We start from the raw sequence: 19,562 nt of genomic DNA, 5'->3' as shown, positions 1-19,562 counted from the left end.
TATAAAAGCAATTGAGGACACTAGAAAGGAATAAGACAAAACCCATCGAGCTAGACAGAGAATGGCTCAACTGAAGAGCCAACAGAGTTTAAAACCTGGCAGTTCACTAGGATCATCTAAAGTGACAAAGTTTGATGTCATTGTTGTCTTCTTTTTAAAATATTATTCTTAATTTTTTTTCATAGAAAAGCTACTATCCAAATAGTACCAGATAGAATGGGGTCTTGGAGTGAGGGAAATCTGGACTTCAATTCCATCTCTGAAGCTTACTCTCTCCGTGAGCTTCAATTTCCATATCTATAAATTCTGGATAATAACTCTTTGAATGTCTGCCTCAAGGGAATGCAGCTTGCTCAAATGAAATATCATATTTAGGGTTTGTGCTAATTTTGAGACATTTGGTAGATGCTAGTTATGATTTTACCAGAAAATTCTCATTTTACTTAAAATATAAGGAATTTATCATTAAATATGCCAATGGAGACTAATCAGAGAAAAATCAGAGAAATTCGGGAAATATTAGATTGTCAACCAGCCATATTTGTCTTTGTTAGATGCTACTTTGTCAACACGAGCTATTTATTTCTCAGACATGTTTTCAGTTATGGTTTGGGCTGTTAGCTTTGATTTTGCTACGCCAAGTCATTCAAGATGACAGGTGATTTTTGTTGTATTATGTTATGTTATTACCTGGATTACCTTCCCCAAGATGGCAGGGAATGTGATATAAATTATACAATATATATTTCCATGTTCACCCCCTATAAGATCCTTTAAGTTACAGTAAATAAGTATTTGGATTTCACATTCTATTCTTTCCAGTTTCTAATTCAATTCTTCAATGGCTCTATTGGTTTTCCCTTGAAGGAGGAACATCCTAAGTCACCCAGCCTTCTCATTTTGAGCTGACTCTTATCCTTCGTTTCCCATAAAGACTACAGGGGTTTCAAATACCCAGTATAATTAAGCTACCTCCAAGATCCATGTCAGTGAACATATTCAAATATAATTCATCCCTTGATAATGAAGAGATAATTATGGAACATTTTCAAATGTATCCATCAGTGAAATTTCTGTCTACGATGACAGACCTTAAAAGCAAGAGTTCTATTTTATTTTTTATATTACTTATTTTTATATTTTATTATTTATGCTTATTTAATTTAAATTTTATAATGGAAATCAAGGAGAGAGGATAGGGACTAGACTTGTGATTTCATTGGTATAAGGATTTCCAGGTGAGGAAATATCTTTGCTAATGCAGATGAGCCCCTTCCCTGAAATTTAACAGTACAAAGGAGGTACCTAGACCACAAAGAGATTAAATGACTCATTCAGGGTCACTCTGGCAATTTGTGTCAGAGGCAGATCTTGGACCCAGGTCATTCTGGCTCTGAGGCCAACTTTCTAGCCTTTATGTCATGCTGTCTCATATGATCCTGGCTTTAGAGCTAGAAATTTCACCCATCATGAAATGGTCCTAAATGAAGAAGAAGAAGAAGAAGAAGAAGAAGAAGAAGAAGAAGAAGAAGAAGAAGAAGAAGAAGAAGAAGAAGAAGAAGAAGATGATGATGATGATGATGATGATGATGATGATGATGATGATGATGATGATGATGATGATGATGATGATTAAAGGCTGAGTGACTTGCCCAAGGTCTCACTTCAAGAATGAAATGACAGAACCAATGCTAGAACTCAGGTCAGCTGCTTCCAAATCTTTCACTGGTACCAAGTTACTTTCCTTAAAAATGGAACGAGTGAAACATTTCTTAGCTAGTTTATGATGTAATTTTCCCCCGCAAAGTGACAGACAACCTCCAATGTGATCATCTGTGATGTGTTGTGACATTAGCATGACTTGAATGAAATGTAATCTGGAAATTATGTTTATTTTTGCTGCTAGACATATGGGTTAGTGGGTAAAAAGACACAAAGAAAATTGAGATGAGAGAGGCTGTTGAGAAAGGACATTCATGGTTGGAAAATAAGGAGGCGGCTAAAGGAAGGGAAGGAATTAGGAAAGCTAGGCAGCTGGCTGGACAGAAACAAAACTGTACATGAGAAGTGTAATTTTGATATGGACAGCACTAGAAATAAATTTCAAGAAAAGTCACTCTGGGCAGAGGAACAAAAGCCCTGTAGGCATATTTCTATTCCTTCTGTTCTTCTGTAGTTAAAGAGTACAAAGAATTTAAGCCAGCGAGTAAGAAAATGTGGCAACCAGCATTCACAGAGATAAAAAAGCTGCTCCTTTTAATCATCACTTTCTTTAGTCACAAGAGGTTTCTCAATAGTGAAAAAATTGCCCATAAAAGATTATTAGATTCCTTATCATTGTGCAATTAAGACATGACATAGTTGGGACTCAGAGAAATATTGAATGACTCACATGGGGTGCTGCAGAGGGATGAAAGTGGACAAGAGAGCAATATCCCTGTATCATCTATCTTTCTGTCTATCTGTCTGTCTATCTATCTATCTATCTTTGTAGAGACTTTCAATAAAACATAGGGTGGGGGCCGGGAAATTTGGTTTTACCAATGTAAAAATCTCTCTGTGAGACAGTTTGTTTAACAGTGAAAGTTGGAAACTTTTCTGCCTCACCATCTTAAAGGTTGTCCAGAGCATTGAGAAATAAAGTGGCTAGTCCCTTGTCTTGCTTCTAGTGTCTGTCACAAACCCTCATTGGGCCAACTCAGATTAAAATGTAATCAAGAAATAACAAAGTAAATAAAAATATAATCATATAGAGATAACACTATATTTTAAAACAAATACAGAAATACAGAATACAGAATACAAAAACAAAATACAGAAAACAGGGATCCTTGTGTATGGATTGGCAGCTTCCATTTTTAATTTGAGAGTGGCACCACTGGCCTAGAACTCATATCAAGTAACCATGCCAATAGGAGTCAGAAGCAAGACTAAAACTAAGGCCATCTTGGGCACAAGGCCAGCTCTCTATTCAGGAGGCCTCTACTAATATCAGTCAACGTTAATGATTAATGACACTTAAAGGCAGCACTTAGCACTGTACCTGGCACAGTGAGCTTTTGTTGATGGGCTGAATTGTGATACGCAGTCTCAGTCCTGGAGTGCTGATGAGGGAACAAGGCCAGCAGAGAGCTAGGGAGTCAGGATATGGAATGTTGTATATCTATCAAGAGTAGTTGCTATTTTATTTGGTTTTGCCAAAGTTCAGATGCCATTTTTGATATGAGGATGGAAAGGTTCAATTGGAAAAGGAAGTAAATTATTGCATCTCACTCTGCATGACGATAGCTGTAGTTGTGGTTTAGTTGTGACCCTATCGGATGTTTTCCTTGGCAAAGATATTGGAATGGTTGGCCATTTCCTTATCCAGCTCATTTTACAGATGAGGAAATTGAGGCAAACACGGTTAAGTGATCTGTCTAGACTCACACAGCTAGGAAGTATCTGAAGCTGGATTTGAACTCTGGAAGATGAGTTATCCTGACTCTAAACATGGCACTATCCACTGTGCCACCTAACTGCCTGGTAACTAGAGAGCTGGCCTCAGACCCAGACAGAAGTGAATCAACTCTCTGTAGAAGTATCTAAAAATGGCCTCAAGGACTAATCTTGAATCAGATTAAAATATGAATGGAAAATATTTAACAAAATAAATAAAAGTACAATCAAACGTAGATAGCATTACATTTTAAAAGCTAAGCCAAATGGAGCAGCAGGGATCCTTATTTCATGGCTCTCCTTTCTTTTTGAGCTTGATACCATTACTTTCTGAAACTCTTAAGGCTTATATAAAAGGAGTTTCCCTTTATTAGTAGAGAGATTTTTCTCAGCTGAGAGTCCTCCATATCATTTAAATCCCACATTTAGTCCACATCCCCTATCCTGCATCATTCAGTTGGGAAAAAAGTTTATTCTTTTCTAAATTAACATCTGCAGCTTCCAGTCCTTAAATTCTCCAGGCACCCTGGCCCTTCTCTACTTCTTACAAAAACAAGTCTTGTTCTCATCACTGCAGAATTTCTTTCCATGATAGTATATTTTTTATTTTATTTTATTTTTTCACCAATTACATGTAATAACAAATTTACGCATGAGTTTTCCAAAGTTATATGATCCAAATAGTCTCCTTCCCTTCTCCCTCCCAGAGTTGGGAAACAATTCAGCCTGGGTTAGACATGTATTTTCATTTAAAACATTTCCACATTGTTCATTTTTATAAGTGAATAATCTTATAAAATAAAACACCAAAACATACACCCAAGTAAGCAAGTGAAAAAACATGTTTTCATCTGCATTCCTATTCTAACGGTTCTTTTTTTCTGGAGATGGATAGCACTCTTTTTCATAAATCTCTCAAAATTGTCTTGGATCGTTGTATTGGTGATAGTAGCTAAGTCTATCACATTTGATCTTTCCACAATATTGCAGTTATTGTATACAATGTTCTCTTCATTCTGCTTATTTCAATTTCTGCATTGATTCATGAAGGTCTTTCCAACTCTCTTTGAAATCTTCCTGGGTTAATGGAGATATTTTATATCTGTCTATTTATTAATAAAGTCTACTGAGTCTGTGTGTCTGTGTGTGTGTTAAGCAGTTTTTGTGATGGGAAATAAATAGCTGTCCCATACCTGATATCCGTATTATACGTTCAGTAGCCTTTTCTAGAAGGAATTTGTGACCTAGAGATTTTGAGAAGACCTAGAGATGAACTATATCTAAACTTTGTTTTAAATATAACATTCCTGCCTAGGTAGGGTGTGAAGTTCCCTGAAGGACAACCCTATGAAATGTGACTCCTGATTGGCTAAGAGATCTCTGAGTGCTGCATAAGAGAGAAAAAGAAGCTTAGTTCTAGAGATGGAGTGAGAGAGAAGGTGACAACTTTTGGGTGGCTAATAGGAGCACTAAAGCCACCAACATATGGGGGAAGGTGGTCTCCATCCATGTCTTACAGTGACTTCAGTATCCAAGACTGCTAGGAGGGGACTTTCCTTATGAGATCATCTTCTCCTTGAATGAGCTGAGATTTTATCTCGTTTGCATGTCAAAGAGCTCATTTGCTCAACTCTGAGTCTTAGAAAAATGGAGCAATCCAAGAGAAGAGTTAGTCAAACAATAAGTCCCTCCTGTTGGCAGAAAGACAAAGAACTGCAAGGGCAGAACATTTCATTGCCACTTTACAAGTTATCTTTACTCAGATGTGTTCTGATTCTCGTCATAGATTTAGAACTAGTTTAGAAAGGCTATCATTTTACAAATGAGGCAACCAAGCCTCAGGAAGGTTAGGTTACCTGCCTAAGGTCACATAGGTAATGAGTGACAGTTAAAATTTGACACACACACACCCCCCCCCCCCGAGCTTCTAATCTCTAAATCTAACTCCAAATTTTTCTTTTTTCCAAGGGAGGGTTCAGTTCAAGGAATGGAGAGTGGTACTTTAGATATATCCAGAAATAATTATGATATAAAAATAAAGGGCATCAAAAAAAAACTAATTTAAAAACACACACAGTAAGCAGCTAGGTAGCTCAGTGGATAGAGAGCCAGACCTAGAGACAGGAGGTCCTGGGTTCAAATTTGACCTCAGACACTTCCTAGCTGGGTGATCTTAGGCAAGTCATTTGACCCAATCGCCTAGCCTTTGCCTCTCTTCTGCCTTGGACCTGATGCTTAGTGTCAGTTCTAAGACAGAAGATAAAGATTTAAAAAACACAAAACAAACAAATAATTCTGGATTGTCTTGGATAGCATCATGCTAAGTGCTTTTATTTTCTTAAAACTTTATAGTTACAAACGCTATTCTAATTCACCCCCAGAAAGAGAGTGAAAGAGAAATTATATACAGACTAAAAGATTGTCCCAGGAAATCTATTCTTTTTGAATTGCAACTTTCCTACATCTGAAGCATCTCTTTTCTTTCTTGGTTCCCATATTTTTGGTAGGGATGGAAGAAAGAAAAGTAATTCTTCCAAACTGCACACCCACTCAGTATTATATATAGCCAGTATCCACTCCAAATTCAGTGCAGGAAGTGGAAGCTGAGAAAGCAGGACATTTTTATGGAGCCTGTGAAACTAGACCTCATCCCTCTGATAGTCCTCCAAGGCTTTATATTCATAGTGACATCACCGAGTTCACATTTTTCTTCAGTATGGGAGATCCTATTTGGACACGGTGCCTCAATTCATGAGAAACCCTCAGCTAGCAAGCACCAATAAAAAAAAATAGCATGAGTCTGGAAAAGGATAATGAGTAGCTTTTGGTTGCCCTTTCATTTCCATTTTAATGGACAATTATAATTTTTTAAAATGTTGGAGAAATGAACAAAATCTCTTCTTTCAGTGAATTTGACCATTGGATTTATAACCACGTGGGAGAAAAGGTATGGTGTCATAGCCCTAGAAATGGGAAAAAATGGGTTCAAATTCTACTTCTGCTATTAATTGTGTGCCCCTGAGCAAGTGATACCCTAGGACCTTTTTTTAAAAAAAAAAAAAAAAAAAAAAAAAAAAAAAACCTTAACTTCTGTGTTTTGGCTCATAGGTGGAAGAGTGGTAAGGGTGGGCAATGGGGGTCAAGGGACTTGCCCAGGGTCACACAGCCTAGGACCTTTTAAGAGCCAATGGTGCTGACCTTCTTTAGTAGAAGGAGACCCTTCATCCAGAAATCCCTTGCACAATAGAAACCTAGCTCCTACCACTAGCCTTCAGGAAGAGTCCATAAATTGCAAGGACTGGTAACAATCAGGACACCAAGAGAGGGTGCCAGGGCTCTGCTCCATTGGGCTGCTTTCCAACCCAGGCATGTGGCCCTCTAGCAAATGGTTTTCCCCACAAGAAGCACTGGGCAGAGAGACCACTCACAGCTGGGCTTTTCTCCACTGCTAAGAAATTGGCCCAAGTTAAAGAACAAGTCGCCTGCAGTCCTTGTCCCCAAAGGTCACTTCTGGACACGTTCTGCTTCTGAGCCCGAAGCCAGGGAAAGAAAACATTGTTCTTAAGAATGTGTTGTTGCTGTTGTCATTCCTGTAATGAAATTCAATAGAATAAAAATAGCCCCTGCCCATTATCCCTCGCATGTCCATGTTACCTGGTCTGAGGTGGAGAGCAAGGACAGGAAGAGCTGATCCAGATGTTTAAAAGAAAAAAAGCCCCTGCTGGAATGTGTTTGCATGACTCATAAAGAGCTGTTATTCTTAGCTTTCCCTGTTGCAGGAGATAAAAACTCTTTGTCCTGTAATACAGTATTCAGCTTAAAAGGAAGACCCAAGGTCCACTCAAAGCCAAGGAGGCGACAGTATACTCCAATTATAGTCCCTTCCTCAAAGCCCTGGAGACTTATTTAGCATTTTTTTTAATAACTGAAGTTTGGAAGCAATATGTACATACATACATGGGTGCATGGCATGAGGAGGCTTAAAAATTATAATTCTATATTTATATATACACACACATATGTAGGACTAGCTAGATGGCTCAATGGAGAGAGCACTGACCTTGGAATCAGGAATATTCATGTTCCTGAGTTCAAATCTGACATTTACTAGCTGTATGGCCCTGGGCAAGTCACTTAACCCCATTTGCCTCAGTTTCCTCATCTGTAAAATGAGCTGGAGAAGGAAATGGCAAACCTCTCCAGTATCTCTGCCAAGAAAACCCCAAATGGGGTCACAAAGAGTGGGACACAACTAAAATGACTAAATAGCATATATGTATAGCATTATATCTATCTAAAAACAATAACTATAAGGGGGGCTAGGGGGTTTGGAGGAGAGGGAAAGTACATGAAATACGTAACTATGGGAAAATATTCAAAATTAAAATTAAAACAAAAATAAAAACAATAACTAACATTTATGTTGTACCTACTAAGGGCTTGACAATTACTGTCTCATTTGCTTCTCATCAACCCTGACAGGTAGTTGGTATTATTATTCCCATTTTACAGAATAGGTAACTGAGGAAAACAAAAGTTAAGTGAATTTCCCAGGGTCTCATCATTAGTAAGAGTATGAAATAGGACTGAAACTCAGATCTCCGTTGACTCTATGCCCAGTGCTCAATCCATTCTACCACCTAATCACTTTCATATATATATATATATATACATATATATATATATATATATTTACAGATATAGATATAGGTAAATTGTTTTAAGCCTCCATGGAAATTCTTTCTGGCTCCTGCTTAAAACCTCCCCAAAATTGCTTTCTATGATATCAAAGGCTTCCTTAGCTTTAGTGATGCAGTTTATGTCTCCAGGTTCAAGCTACGCCGTGAAGTATAGAATAAATCCCAGGTGTCACCCTTCCTCTGACTGCCATAGTCAAACTCCTTTCACCTTAGTATCGATTCTGGTTTGAATCATCTGACCCTGGAGTTCCCGGGAACAATAAGCCAATAGTACATTGTAATATTTCACAGAAAGTGAAAAAGCTATAGTGGATTAATTAAGGAGCAAGAAGCTGGTGTGTTCCCTTGAAACAGAAGGCTTGTTTTCTCCCCTTCTTTTCTGCTGAGCCATCTCTTGGCAGTTCCTCTGGCCTGTTAATTGGAATTCAATTCAGGAAATTCAATTCAACAAATATTTACTGAGCCCCTTCATATGTGGAAGGCACTGGGCTAAAGATTTTGTCTCCTTCTGGTATGCTTAGCTATGCATTTGAAACTTTGACCTTTGCTCATCTGTCCATCTGGATTTTTTTTTTTTTGCAAACTTGGGGCAAGCACATTCCTGTGGTGTGCTGCCATTGTTCTCCCAGAATCCAGAAGGAACTAGAAGAGTGGCTCATCCCCACTGGCTGATAAGAAATAGGAGCACAGGGTCACAGATTTACGGTCAGAAAGGACTTTTAGAGGACATCTAGCCCACAATATTTAGTTTACAGATGAGGAAACTGAGTCCTAGCTAAAGAGGTGAAGTGTCTAGTCCAAAGTCATATAGATATTAAGGGGTTTGGGGGGTGGGGGGGTTGGTTATGGGACTCTAAATTCAGTATTTGATTAACTATACCACTTGAGTAACATGGCAGAAATATGCGGCAATTTCTGTAAAGAATATCCCAAGAATTCGGTTGGGAGATCTGGAAGAGAAAGGAAGAAGATAGAGAAGATTTAAGGCCCAAGAGGCTGGATTTAGGGCAATGCTAGATTCCCTACTAGTTGTGCTAGTACTAGTCAGCACTAGTCAGAAATTTATAGATCATAATTTAATTCATTTAATATTTAAACACCTACCGTGTACAAAGTTCTGGGAATACAAAAACAAAAATAGAATAGTTCTTGCCCCCGAGTGAGTTTACTTTCTGCTGGAGGGAGACAAAATACACAGATACAATAAATAAATATAAAGTTATTTTAGATAACTTTATAATAACTTAAACATTATTTGAAATAAATAAATATAAATATTAAATAACAAATAACAAACAAATATTCAAAATAATATACAGTTCTTTGAACATTAACAGGATTGGAGATTAAGACTATTGACAACTAGGAGATAAGGATTATCTTCATGTAGGAGGTGGCACTTGAAGTGATCCCTAAAGGGAGGTAGGGACTAGAAGCAGCTAGGTGGCACAGTGGATAGAGCCCTGGGCTTTATCTCAGGAAAACTCATGTTCCTGAGTTCAAATCCAGCCTCAGACACTTACCAGCCATGTGACCCTAGGCAAGTCACAATCCTCCTTTCCTCGGTTCTTCATCTATAAACTGAGCTAGAGAATGAAATGGCAAACCAGTCCAGCATTTTTACCAAGAAAACCTCAAACAGGGTCATAAAAAGTTGGACAAGACCGAAATAATTGAATGATAAAACAAGAACTTCAAGAAGAGAAAGTGAAGAGGCAATGGATTCCAGCCAGAGATAATGTGAAAGTAATGGGAAATGAGACAGCAAGAGCTGGGTGGGCTAGATTGTGATGAGTTTTAAAAGTCAGACTGAGAATTTTCATATTATCCTAAGACAGGGATTCTTAACTTGGGCTCAAAGGATAGATAAGAGGATAGATAAAGGATAGATAAATAAATAGAGATGGAGAGAGAGACAGGCACAGAGACACAGAGAGAGATAATAGATTTCCTTCACAATATTATGGATTTTATTTTGTACCTTTCTAAACAAGATTCTGTGAAGGGATCTATAGGATTTACCGGATTGCCACGAGGTCTGGGACACAGAAAAGCTTATGTATTCCTGACCTAGAGGCAAGCAAACATATTAGACTATGATAAGACTGAAGGCCATCTAATCTAACCACTTCATTTCATAAAGAAGGAACATGAAAAGCAGAGAATTAAGGTAAGTTGTTCCAAGGCACTTGAATCATTTCAGAACAAGACTTGGAACTCAGATCTCCTGAAGTCTTTCTCAGACCTCCTCTACTGTCCCTGGTGACAATGAAATTCTATGAAATAGCTCTTGCTTCATTGAAATGCTCTCTACAGGAGAGAAACCAAGGAAGGGACATAGACAGCTCATAGAGAGCTCCCTTGGATGCAGCATGGAAGGGTGGTAATAGGGAATCAGCTGGGACATAGAAGGCCCTTCAATATCATGAAATTCTCCCAGTCAGCAATGACAACAGGCATAAGTCATACTCAACTACAATATTCATGGACTATTTCAAGGAAATTTCTAACTCAGAACAAATATATAAATAGCATACAAGATGGAATTAGTAAATAATAAGTCTATTTTAATACTAACTATAAAGATTCATATATAATTTCCCCTGCATTTTGAAAGAATACATAGAATTATAATTTATCAGGAAGACAATTCCAGTTGCTCTGAGTCATGTAAATAGCATAGACAACTGCGGCAAGGCATGACAACAAGCATTTTTTAAGAGTTTATTGTGTGAACAGCATGAAAGGAAATAGTGCAGGATCTAAAGAGGATAATATGATGGAGGGCAATAAACAGTTGGTAATCATAACACTGAATGTGAATGGGATGAACTCACCCATTAAACAGAAGTAGATAGCTGAGTGGATTAAAAACCAAAATCCTACTATATGTTGTTTACAAGAAACACAGTTGAGGCAGGGTGACACACAAAGATTCAAGGTAAAAGGCTGGAGCAGAATCAATTATGCATCATATAAAGTAAAAGAAAGCAGGAGTAGCAATCATGATACCAGACAAAGCTCAAGTAGAAATAGATCTGATTAAAAGAGATAAAGAAGGAAATTACATTTTGCTAAAGGGTACTATAAACAATAAAGTAATATCATTATTAAACATTTATGCACCAAATTATGCACCAAATGATATAGCATCTAGATTTCTAAAGGAGAAATTAAAAGAGCTCAAGGAGGAAACAGATAGTAAGACCGTACTAGTGAGGAAACTCAACCTTTCCCTTTCAGAACTTGCTAAATCAAACCAAAAATATATAAACAAACAAACAAACAAACAAATAAATAAATAAGAAAGAAGTAAGGGAAGTGAATGAAATGTTAGAAAATTAGAGTTAATAGATATCTGGAGAAAATTGAACAGGGATAAAAAGGAATATGCCTTCTTCTCAGCAGTACGTGGTAAATATACAAAGATCAACCATGTACTAACACATAGGATATTGCAAACAAATGCAGAAAAACAGAAATAATAAATGGAACTTTTTCAAATCATAATGTTAGAAAAATTATAATTAACGAGGGTCCATGGAAAGAGTCTATTGTGTGTCACACTGTAATAAAAGCTGAAATGAAAAATACAAGTGAAATGAAATCTATTCCCTGCCCTCAAGGAGCTCTTCTTCTTATGGGGGAAGACAATGTGAAAAAGAGCTGAAAAGTGGGAGGGAGGATTGAAATAGGGGAGAAGAGAATGGGGGAGAAGGTATTTATGGGAATCCTGTTGTTGAAATCCAGAAATTTTGAAGCAGAGCAAGGGAAGGAAGCTAGAGAGCCTAGATCCCTCTCCTAAATGGAGACCCCTTGGAAGAACTTGTAAATGGGGAAAAGGGAGCTGGCATGTCTGAAGGATGTTCCAAAATGAAGAACCTCAGGTTCTAACAGAAGTTTTAGGATGAGATGTAAGATGGGACATCATATTGAAATAAAGAAATGCAGAAAGACACCAAGAAGACAATAGAGGTCATATGGGTTGGGTCCCTTCTCAAAATGGAAGGCTTGAGAGAAAGCCACAGTTATGGGAAAGACTAGAGTTGAAATCATGATAGAGATGAGCATCTTCTCCTGCTTCAAATGGTAAGGAAAAATAAAGAAAAAAAGAGAAGAAACATGACCATTTGCTTTACCATGTCGGAAAGAAGAGAGGCTTACTAAACTGGTACTTGACTCTCAGTATGCAAGATAGAAGAAAAAATGCAGAGATACTTATCGCCATCAAAATGGAAGAGAATGCCTCCAATTCCTTTTTCTTCTCTAATTGATACCATTAGCATTTCTAGTACTCTCTCAAATAATAGTAGTCATAATGGACATCCTTACTTCATTCTTGATCTTATTGGAAGGCTTCTAACTTATTCCCATTGCAGATGATACTTGCTGATGATTTTATTTTATTTTTCTAACCCTTACCTTCTGTCTTAGATCCAATACTGTGTATTGGATCTAAGACAGAAGAATGGTAAAGGTTAGGCAATGGGGGTTGAGTGATTTGCCCAAGGTCATAAAAGCCAGATTTGAACCTAGGACCTCCTTTTTCTAGGTCTGGCTCTCAATCCACTGAACTACTGAGCTGCTTATTGCTGATGGTTTTATATAGATACTACCTAATATTTTGAGGAAAGGCCTTTTTATTCCTATGTTTTCTAGTGTTTTCAATAGGGATGGGTGTTGTATTTTGTCAAAGACTTTTTCTATCTCTATTGAGATAATCATGTGATTTCTATTAGTTCGATTATTAATATGGTAATTTATATAGATGGTTTTCCTAATATTAAACCAGCCTTGCATTCCTGGTATAAATCCTACATGGTCATAGTGAATAATCCTTGTGATATATTGCTGTAGCCTATTGGCTAGTATTTCATTTAAGATTTTTACATCTATGTTGTAAAAAGATGGGGCTCAGGGATGTTAAAATATAATCTAAATGGTTGTGGGTACACACAAACTGGGTTGAAGGAGAGACAGGACCAGGATAGGGAGACCAGAGTACACAGCTAAGCTGCTCCTAACTGACAAGAATGGCTATTGGCCAACTGCCACCCTGCTCAGCACTAGGCCAGAGTCTTTGAAACCAGCAGGCAAGGTAAAAGGTTTTAACAGTCTTGATTATGTTCAACTAAAATAAAGGTGGGATAAGGAATTCTACACTAAAATCTAAAGGGCAAAACCACAGGGCAAGGGGAGGACTTAACTTCTCTAATACTAATTGACCTAGGCCAGGCTGGGCATAAAGGAGCAGTAATGGAATCACTGGAAGGCAGCTTCAAACCTGGTTCCAGCCAGGTTTGACCAGCACAGCTAAAGGGCTGAGGGTGGCTTTGAGGGTTCTCACAGTTATCCACAGATGATCACAGGATGCCAAAAGCCAAGGTGGTCCAAGGTATCCAAGTAGAGAGAGTGTGCTTGAGATGCTGTCCACCAGATCCCAAACTCCTCCTCCACCTGGTGCTGCTCTGTAGATCTTGTCCACTTGTTAGAAACCACCACCACTCAGGATCCCAGGGAAATCAGGATGCTGGGTGTCCTTAACTCTGGGATCTCCCAGGGCTAACAACAGTTTGTCCCAATCACTAATAGAGTCTCTCTCAGAGTACAAGCAACTTCCTGCTCCTTCATTCCATCTTGGAATTCTCCAGTCCTTCCTGCTAGGTCCATCCTTAATACTTAATTAATTACTAACTAATCTTCCTCACAACAATGTTCATTAAGAAGATTGGTTATAATTTTCTTTCTCTGTTTTTGTTCTTCCTGGCTTAGGTATTAGTACCCTATTTGTGTCATAAAAGAATTTGATAAGACTCCTTCTTTGTTTATTTTGTCAAATAGTATGTTTAGCATTGGGATTAGTTGTTCTTTAAATATTTGATAGAATTCACTTTAAGAATCCATCTGGCCCTGGGGATTTTTTCCTAGGGAAAGTTTCTAGGCTTGTTCAATTTCTTTTTCAGAGATGAGATTATTTAAATATTCTATTTCCTCTTTTGTTAGTCCAGGCAATTTATGTTTTTATAAATATTCATCCATTTCACCTAGATTGTCAAATTAATTGTCATGTAATTGGACAAAACAGCTCCTAATTATTGCCTTAATTTCCTCTTCATTAGAGGTGAAAACACCCTTTTCATTTTTTGATACTGGTAATTTCATTCTCTATTTTCTTATTTTCAACAAATTAAAAAATACTTAATCTATTTTATTAGTTTTTTGATAGAACCATGTCCTAATCTTATTTAATAGTTCAGTAGTTCTTTTACTTTCAATGTTATTAATTTCTCCTTTAATTTTTAAGTTTTCCAATTTAGTCTTTAACTGGGGATTTTTAATCTGGTCTTTTTCTAGTTTTTTAGTTTCATGCCCAATTCATTGATCTCCTTTTCCTCTATTTTGTTGATATTTTGTTCATTCAGGGATACAAATTTTCCCCTGAGTACTGCTTTGGCTATATCCCACAAATTTTTATATGTTGTCTCCTCATTGTCATTGTCTTCAATGAAATCAGTTATTGCTTCTACGATTTGTTCTTTGACCCACCAGTTTTGAAGAATTAGATCATTTAGTTTCCAATTAATTTTTAATTTGCCTATCCACGAATGCTTATTGGTTATAATTTTTATTGCATTATGATCTGAAAAAGTTGCATTTATTATTTCTGCTATTCTACATTTGGTTGTGATATCTTTTTATGCCCTAATGCATGGTCAATATTTGTATATGACCATTTGCTTTACTGGTGGGAAGAAGAGAAGCTTACATAATTGCAACTAGACTCACTCTCATCAATACCCAAAGAAAAAAAGCAGAGATACCTACATCTACTTAACCTCCATCATCCACTCAACTTTCATCACTATTTGCCAGCCCTGTCTTAAATGAGGCTGCACAAATTGGGGTTATTGTTAACACTCTTTTAACACTTCCTTCAAAGTATATCTTCCTATTTCACATGTCTAGGAGCTATTTATCTTATTTTTTAAGTTTATCTTTTGGTTTACTTGTCTCATATAGAGGGCCAAAAGGGAGCCTTCAGTTAGTTGTTTTAAGAACCTCCCACTCTGTTCTTCACAGTCATGATTTCTATCAGAGTTGAGGTGGGTGATTTTCTTTTACCTCTCCTGAATCTCAGGGAAAGATTAGAATGACTCCTAACAATGCCTGAACTTCCCCCCTCCCCCCTTTTTTTTCTGATGTTAGGGAGAGAAAGTGAGAGAGAATCCTCTTTGTTGTCCCTTCAAACTCCCACGATTCCCTCCATGCAAATGTTCTTCAAGCCTTGGTAATTCTTAAAATGGAAGCAAAGCACTAGTTTGGGAAGGACACAGTGAGGCCTCAGGTTGTTATTGATATCTACATTCTGAATAACACTCAACTTCAAATAACATATTCATGCATGACAGCAATTTTCTTTCTCTAAAACCTTCCAATTCCACCCATCTCCCTCTAGGGGGCATGGAAGAATGCAAGGTTTTCCAAGCTTTATATGATATTTAATCTAGGTATTGGGAGCATATATTTTTACAAAGATTAAAGAAGCCTCAGGAAATCTCCCATTCGGGAACTGCCCCATTTTTGAAGAGGAAGCAATCTCCTTTATCTAGTTACATTGCTTGTAAAGAGTCCCCTTCCCCCAAGACTATTGTAGAGTGGTTCTCTGGTTTTACTTTGATCCATGTGGTTGCTTTTCAGATGTAGGAAATGAGGCCTCAATTGTTGTCAACATTACCCTTTGCTCTCTGAGTCTGAGGAGCGTAACAACTTGTGACAGACAATGCCACTCCCTAAGCCATTGATCTACCCACCACTGTTCTTACACTTTTGAGAAAGATCACCCTTAAACTCTAGAGTTGAAATTGGCATGGAATTGTGGAACCAGTCAATCATCTCAGAAGCATTATTAGGCATCACTCTGTGTGTAGCACTATGCTAAACTCTAGAGATCTGAAAACAAAAACAAAACACTTCTTGCCTTCAGGAAGCTTGCAGTTGAGGTAAGGATATGGTAAAGCAGATAGAAGTACAAATCACAAAATAGCAAAGCTGGGAGGAATCTCAAAAATTATTTTGCAAATAAGGGAATTGAGACCTAGGAAAGACAAGTGACTTTCCCAAAGTCTTCCAAGTTCTCTGATTCTATGGGAGCCAAGAAAATTAATGTGTTTTGGGCCACATTAAGAGAGGAATAATGGAAAGAGAGGAATAAGGAAGTAATGATTCTACTGCAGTCTGCCTGCCTAGGAGAGACTCCACCTGGATGATTGTGTTTATTTCTGGGAAAAGACACAGAAAAGACAGTGATAGACTTGAGAGTAGCCAGAGGAAGACAATGACAATAATGAAAGACTGCAAGTTCATGGCATATGAAGAGTGCATGAAAGATGTATTTTTTTTAGCCTGGGAAAGGGAATATTTGGAGGGCAAGGCATATGTATTGAAGGAGAATCAGAGCTATCTTCAAGTATTTGAAGGGTTGCCACATGGGAGAAGGATGATGATGATGATGATGATGATGATGATGATGATGATGATGATGATGATTCTGCTTGGTCCTGAGGATCTAACTAAGGATCATGAGTATGAGTTGTAAAAGGGGGAGAATTTAGTCTTATTAAGAGGAAAGGAAGTAGAGTGATCATTGTAATAAATAGAACTATCCTGGGGGCAGCTAGGTTGATGGGAAGTCCTAGGTAAATCTGGCCTCAGACACTTCCTAGCTATGTGACCCTAGGTATGTCACATAACCCCCATTGCCTGACCCTTACCACTCTTCTGCCTTGGAACAAACACATAGTATTGATTCTAAGACATAAGGTAATGGTTTAAAAAAACTATCCCAAAGCCTGAGGGGACAAATACTCCAATATGTTTTGTAGCCTCTAGATAACAATTTATAATGTGTTCTTTGAAAGTTGAGATTATCTTGCTATTTGTATGATGATACTATTTGTATCACAATGGCTTAACATGGTGCTTGAGAGCTAGTAAACATTCACTTAATATCTTTTCATTCATTCATTCCTCGTTTCTTTGCTCTTAAGGTCTTTAGGCAAAGACTAGAAAGTTGTCATGTATATTGTGGAGTAGAGCTTTGTATAGATATGGATTGAAACAGATGTACTCCAATGTCCCTGGAGACTCTGAAATTCTCTGATTCTGCACCTCCAAAGTCATTAAATTCTCACTAGCTGTGCTACCTCCAGTGAAGACATGATTTTCAGAGGGGAAAGAATCTTGGACTTTTATAATGCATTCCCACCTGCTCATTTGGCCTGATTTCCCTTGAATGATTAAACAAGTGTTTTCCTTCCAATGGAGATGATAAAACTGCCGGTCATGTGAGTCTAACCATCACTAGTCATAGTCAATCACTTCCCAAACTGTGAAACATATCCTGAGTAACTTCTCCCAATCTGACATCATCAAGTGGACTTCATCGCTCTATTCCCCAGATGCTAACCTCCTGATTGTTCTCTGAGTTTCCTTGGAATCAAAGAGGTACACAGACAAGCATGATCTGAATGAAAGGGAGAAAAAAAGCATTGCTAATTCAATGCCTTTTTGAATGGGACATCTATATAAACTTCCAGAGCAGGTTGTTTGTATATTCTTAATGCAAAGAAATCTAGAAAATTGCTATATTGTCCAATTCTATTAAGTCCCAAGGGGTCTCTAGTCCCACTGGACTTGGAGTTGGAAGGACATGATTTCAAATACAACTTCTAATACCTCCTAGTTGTATGACTTTGGGCAAGTCACTGAACCTTAGTGTAAAATGGAATAGTAATAGCTCCTGCCTCACAGTAATATGTAAGGATAAACCAACCAAGATAATAATGTCTACTTTAAAGGACTATATAAATGCTAGCAATCTATTATTATTATTATTATTATTATTATTATTTATTATACCAAAGGGCTTTGGCTCTATTATTTTCAAAAATTAAGCAAATCAGAGGCAGCTGGGTGGCTCAGTGGACGGAGAGCCAGGTCCAGAGACGAGAGGTCCTGGGTTCAAATCTGGCCTCAGACACTTCCCAGCTGTGTGGCTCAGGGCAAGTCACTTAATCCCCATCACCCAGCCCTTACTGCTCTTCTGACTTAGAACCAATACACAGTATTGATTCTAAGATGGAATGTAAGAGTTTAAAAAAAAATTCAGCAAGTCACTCTTGTTGGCGGTAGCAAGGGCCTCATTATTTTCCTGGACAAAGCTGAAAAATCAAATATAAATGAAATATTGGAAAAGGGAGAGCTATGTGGCTATTTTCTTCATGACCTTTAAGCCTGCTTTGGGTCCATCAATGTATCACTTCGACTCATTCATCTAGCTTTCGATAACTTTTTTAATCAACACATTTTTATTTCGTGTCTATTATGTATTAAGGTACTGTGAAGGACACATGATGTGCTGAAAAGGGCTATGGATTTGAAATAAAGTGGAACTGGGTTCTAATTCCACCTTTGTGACTTACTACTTGTGCCATCCCTGGAAAAATTCCTTTAGAAAAGTAGCATCTCTAGCAGCTCAAAGTGGAGAATGCCATCAAACTCCTTGAGCAGTGCAATTCTTTTCTTTAAAATAAAATTTTATTGATAATTTTGTTTTTCCATTGCCTAATCTTTCCCTTATATCCCTTTCCTTTTCCTCTTCCAATGAGTCATCCTTTCCTTAAAACAAAAAGAAAAAATAAAGCAAGAAGAAAAAAATCCATATTCCAAATCCCCCAGAACCAATCAATGCTTAAAAAGATATGACATTATGTGCATTATGTGCAATGTTTCACACCCCTGGCCTCCATGTCCCTCTTTCTCCCCTTCTTACTCCCCAACACACACTTCTGACAAGGAATGTTTTCTTATATCGTTTTTGTTGTAGTTGTTTGTAATTCGAGTAGTGTGATTCTCTACAAGAGAAGTCCATTGGCCACTTGGTCCTTGGTACTGAATGATAAGGAGAGGCCAGGGACATGGACTTTGTACTCCTTTGTTATGGGAAGTTATTTAGACAGTACAGAATTGTAGATGGGATAAAAATGCGCCAAAGAGATATTGATCTGAGGATCCACTCACATGAATAGATCTGGTTTGGTTAAACCCAAAGTTTAGTGGCCCTGGACAACAGCAACCAGAATCATGCATATGTATACCCCCACACTATATACATATTATATATATATATATATATATATGTCTGTATATGCATAGAGAGAGTTGGGGAATTATACAGACAAACATACACATGCATCATATATCTATATGTTATTCCATGTTTATCTAAACATTCACGTATATATGGGCATACATGCATATGTACATAAGTCACATGTGACATAGATAAATTATGTGAACAGCATAATCACTACAGAGTCAGCCTTGGAGTCTTGGGTCCAAATCCAACCAGTGACACACTTTTTG

The sequence above is a fragment of the Gracilinanus agilis genome, chromosome 5 (assembly GCF_016433145.1).
Source record: "Gracilinanus agilis isolate LMUSP501 chromosome 5, AgileGrace, whole genome shotgun sequence".
Taxonomy (NCBI): Eukaryota; Metazoa; Chordata; class Mammalia; order Didelphimorphia; family Didelphidae; genus Gracilinanus; species Gracilinanus agilis.
Note: the sequence above shows the minus strand (reverse complement) of the source record.